The sequence below is a fragment of the Dipodomys spectabilis genome, unplaced genomic scaffold (genome assembly GCF_019054845.1).
Source record: "Dipodomys spectabilis isolate Male_0828 unplaced genomic scaffold, ASM1905484v1 ptg000200l, whole genome shotgun sequence".
NCBI lineage: Eukaryota > Metazoa > Chordata > Mammalia > Rodentia > Heteromyidae > Dipodomys > Dipodomys spectabilis.
Genome location: NW_024870877.1, coordinates 3,201,795 through 3,207,273, shown reverse-complemented (window position 1 = coordinate 3,207,273; position 5,479 = coordinate 3,201,795). Strand labels below are relative to the sequence as shown.

Sequence of the window (5,479 nt, the reverse complement as noted above, 5' to 3'; positions counted from 1 at the left end):
CATCTTTCAGGTCATTGTAAGTTGTGGCTAATGGGAGAAGTCTCTTCTTATTTTAAGGATGAAACAAAAAGATATTTGTGCATGTACAACAGTTGCTTTATTAATGTAGTTGAACACAGAACTTCAATTTATATTTTGGCTGTTGTGAATAATGTGAATAACAATGAACTACAGATATATTTACGAGTTACCCAGAGAGAAATAATCACATGATTGGTGGATCAGATGATATTTCAACTATGATTTCTTTAGAAAACCGCATACTACTTTCTACAAGGAGAATATTAACCTGTATTTTGACCAAGGGTGTAGAAAATTTCCTTTTCTTCACACTCTCACCAACATTATTATCTTTTATTCAAAAGGTAATAAAGGGCAAGTTTTTACTATCTTCACTACCCCAGACTGGCTTAAGACTGAAATCCAATCACCTAAATGATTGGAATTACATACCTTTACCACCACACCTGGTTCCTTTGATTTATTTTGATAAGAGTTCTAATAGTTATAAAGTAGTATCATAGTAATTTTGAATTACATTTCTCTAATGACTTCTGCTCACAAGGCATTAAGCCAGCACAGAAGTTGTATTAAACACAAATGTGTAAACCCCTGGTGATATAGAGGGGTTTATGGAAAACATGTCTATTTGAACTTTTGTCCATTTTTAATCGTTTCTTGTTAATCTCATCTTTAATCTCTCTATACAAAAATAATTAATTCAAGGTAGTAAAAAGGAAAAAATTAAGCAACTCCTAACATTTTTCAATTTTCAATAACATGATATTGCTTAAATCATTTTCTGTTTATGCTTGAGACTATATAACAATTTAGTTAGACCTTCTACATAGCTATATGTATTTTATTCATTTTACATTGATTGCTTTTTCCAAAGCCTGCGTGTCTAATTTTGGTGTCTTTCAGTCTTAAATAGTTCAGATTTCAAACTGAAGAATAAATGGAAGTAAACAAACAAAAAATACAGTTCCTCTCATCTGATAATGCCTCTACAAGAATGAGAAAGAGTTCATCATTCTAAGGACCCTTAATTCTTAAGATAACATTTGCTATAATGCTAATGTTATTACCATTTTAGTGTTGGGAAGAATTGTAATTAAAGGCAGTAAGTGCATGGCCCAAGACACACAGTGAGGAAGGAAATGAGTCAAGTTTTCCAAAAGTCTTTCAGCAATACACAAAAGGTAGATAAATTCTCTCCATTCTCTGACACTCTTAATTCAATATTCATATTGTCCAAGAAATAATAGCATAGCAATTATTGCCATGGTGAATGTTTTCTGTTACATTTTTCTTCAACACAGACTGTGTTGGTGACATTGGGTTAACATGCACAGAGCTGAGCTTATAAATTATGGTTCAAGGAGAGGCAAATTTCTTCTGTCCCATAGTTCCAGTATTGTTTTTAAAAAGTACTAAATCTTTTATATATCATCACTTACTGTATTTTAAGATTTCAAGAATGAAATAAAATACATATAATCACTCCAAAATGCTTTAAAACTAGGAGATGATAAAACAGGCCTCTGTGAAGTAAATTTTCTTCTACTTTTAAAATTATTCTGAATGCCTTGTGCTGGTTTGTCACACCTGTAAACCTAACTACTTGGGATAACTACTCACTAGCCTGAGATGTGTGGATAACATTTGGAAGCCAATCAGGGCAAAATAAATTCATGAGATTATTTTTCAAAAATTTTAATGAACTAACAAAGGGCCAGGAATGGAGATGTAGATCATATAGTAGCTCACCAATCTAGAGAGAAAGACGTAGCGAGACCGTGAAGCCCTGATTTTAAACTCTGAGCATGCCAACACGCAGGAATGCACACACACTCACTTTTTCAAAATATCTTCATATCAGTGTTTTGCATTAATTTCTTTGTTAATGATATTATATGGGTAAAATAGGCAAAATAAACTCTTCCATCTAAAAACATTTTTAAACGTTTTTGTTGTAAAAATACTGTACAGAGGGGTTATAGTTACATGAGCAAAGTAATAAGTATATTTCCTATCAAGCATTGTTACCTCCTCCTTTGTTTCTCCCCCACCATTCCTTCCCTTCCACCTCCACAAGTACACTCCTCACACCCCCAAGCCCCACCCAATGTCCCCAGCCTAAATTGTAAAGTTCGTTCTTCAAAATAATGTCTTGTGCATCTATTGTTAGACAATGGGTCAAACTGTATTCCTACCTATTTAAGCATGTTGTTTTTTCCCTTTCCCTCCCCAAATTAGAGAAGTGTATATACAAGATGCAGGTGCACCAACATCAAACAAAGTGAAAACAGGGGTTATATTGTTGGGGAGGGACGTATAAAAAACAAGAACAAAATCACGTCGTACATTATAAATATGTGAGAAACAACAGCAAGAAAGAAAAAACCACTTGTGTCTCTATCTTGGGGGTCATTTAGCTTAACATTTATGTATCTATTCAAATATACATAGCTTTTCAACTTTTCTGCTTATCGCAGACATACACTAGTTATTGCAAATAAGGGATACCATGGGACCTATGTTTACTTGGACTTGGCTTACATCAGTTAATATAATTTTTTTCCAAGTCTTTCCATTTCCTAAAAATTGGGCGATGTCATTCTTTCTGATAGAGGCATAGAATTAATATATATACACATATATATGTATATATATAGTATATGTGTGTGTACACACATATACACACAGAACATTTTCCTTTTTTGTTATATAGAGCAACTTAGTTTTCCACCTTCACCATTTTTTCAAATGTTTTTATTGTGGTTAAGTGGTTACATAATTTCCCAAATTTCACAATATTGTGGGATAGTGATGCTTAGTTAAAGTCACAAACACATTCTAACTTTGATGGAGCAAATTGTCTATCATGGTCTACAACACTTATGAGGTCTATGAGCTTTGCAATAGAGTTATTTCTTCCATATGTAAACTTTTTTGTTTTGAAATATGTATATTTCTTTTGTTTTGCATAGCATCCGCTGTTCCCTCTTTCCCACTTGTTCCCTCCCTCCCTTCAGTGACATTGAATTGCTTAGTTCATTTTATTCAATGTCCAGTGCAGCTGATGGATCCCACGTTGTATGTTTTTCCCTGATTCCCTCTAGTTCTGTGTCGTCCTCCTGGTTTCCCTTCAGTGTGCAAATATGATCAGCAGAATGGGGTTATTTAGTAGTGATTCAATCAGATGAGTGGAAGTTTTTGGTTTCTTAAGTGTTGTAATTTTGTTGTATCACCTTACATTTTGGATTTAACATCCACTTACCATGGAGACCATTTGCTGTTTGTCTCTTTGCTTTTGTCTTACCTCGCTCAACATGATTTTCTGTAGCTTGATTGATTTCCCTGCTAATGCCATTATTTTGTCCTTTATAATGGCTGGAAAATATTCCATTGTGTATAGTTACCATAGTTTTTGGATCCATTCATCTCTGGTGGGACATATGGATTGTTTTCATATCATGGCTATTGTGAACAGTGCTGCAATAAACATGAAGGTGCATGTGTCCTTGAATATTGGTACCTGTTGTTCAGGATAGATGCCTAGAAGTGGTATGAGTGGGCCATAAGGAAGGTCAATATTTAGCTTTCTGAGGACTCACAAGACTGCTTTCCAACGTGGTTGTGTAAGTGTACGTTCACACACACACACACACACACACACACACACACACACACACACACACACACAGAACGTTTTCTTGATCCATTCTTCTACTGAGGGGAATCGGTGTTGGTTCCATATCTTAGCTATGGCAAATAATGCTACAATAAACATTGTTGTGGTGGTAGTTTTAGTATGGACTTGTTTGTGATCATTTGGGTGAATGCCCAAAAATGGGATTGCTGTGTAATAGGGGAGCTCTATGTGGAGTCTTTTGAGGAACCTCCAAACCGCTTTCCAAAGTGGATGAACAAGTTTACACTCCCACCAAGAATGCAGTAGGCTTCCCTTCTGGCCATATCCCTTCCAGGATCTGTTGTTGTAAAAATATGGAAGGATTCATTAATTTGCGTGTCATCCTTGTGCAGGGACCATGCTAATCTTCTCTGTATGTTCCAATTTTAGTGTATGTGCAGCCAAATTGAGCATAGAACATTTTTTTATATATAAAGTGTAATTGATTTTCTTAAACTAGACAATTCAACAAAAAGTAAGTTCAAAAGAATTGTGAAATTTTACAACCATGTATTTGTTACATAAGCACACATTTAAGAACAAAGTCAAGATTGACATGCCAAAAACAAAATAATTCCAGATATTTGTTGTTCATGAGTTGTGTAGAGGAGGAATTCAATTATTCTACACAAGGCACCTGTCATAATGTTCATTGCAGCAAATGTTAAGGTTTGTTAAATGTTTTAATGTTTTAAATATGTTTCATTTTAGGATTTGCTTATATACGGCAAAATTAAGACTGGTTGGCAGGTCATAAAATTTTTCGATAAAGTATATAATATTTCTGGTAGCATGTACTAGTAAGTATGTACATTTCAGAGTTTATAGAAACTTTACTAATGAGAAGTTGCAAAGACTGTGTAAAGAAGCAGAGTGAAGAGTTAAGGTTTTAAGTAGACAGATTCTGTTAAATCTTTAGGGCTCCCTTACGTTATATGCTAGTGATGAACAAAGAATGTTATAAGCCACATACAAATGATGAGATGAACTATAAATACTAATCTTAGTGGGTAAATTTAAAGGCTACTCATAGCTTTATCCAGTTTTGAATGTACAGGAATATGAGAAAATAGTAAAATCTACTCTGTACTTCTCAAATACTGAAAACCCTGGTAATGGTTTTGTTTTTTATTTTAGTAATCATTAACATATAATTATTGTTTTCTTTATTTATAGCATTTTTCCTTGTTGTAATAGAATACAACTTTTTATGAGTCGTGATTAAGAAGTACTTTGAGAATATTATTGGGATGGCCACACCATTTTTCATAGGTGCATGTGAATTTACAAAGAGCAAAACTAAAAACAAAATATTGATTAAAAATTATATCAAGTAGAGTCTGAATCAGGAGTGTTGATAAATGTTCACACCTAAAATCTTAACCCTAGGCTGAAGTAGTGGTATTACAGAGTTGACGCCACAAAATTGAGAAACTGTGTTTTGTTTTTTGCTTTGGTTTTGTTGGTTGTGGGGCTTGAACTCTGGGTCTTGAGTACTCTCCCTCAGCTCTTCAGCTCAAGGCTAGTGCTATCACTTGATCCAGAGCACCACTTTCATCTTTTTCTGCTTATGTCGTGCTGAGGAATGAAATCCAGGACCTCATGTATGCAAGGCAAGCACTCTACCACTGAGCCACCTTCCCAGCACCTGAGAAACTGTGATTTAAAAAAATCATCTGAACAATATTTGCTTTCTGCTTTGGGTTAATGAAATATGTGAATACATTTTTATATTTTTGTGAATTGTCATACTTCTAAATTTATACTAACTGCAGCCAGTTT

General features: G+C 34.3%; 1 non-coding gene across 1 annotated transcript; it reads right to left on the bottom strand.

Annotated features, from left to right (window-relative positions):
- Positions 1–4,005: 4,005 nt before the first annotated feature.
- Positions 4,006–4,109, bottom strand: LOC122122004. Its single transcript, XR_006150083.1, has one exon. It is a non-coding gene; the product is annotated as a U6 spliceosomal RNA (small nuclear RNA).
- Positions 4,110–5,479: the final 1,370 nt, after the last annotated feature.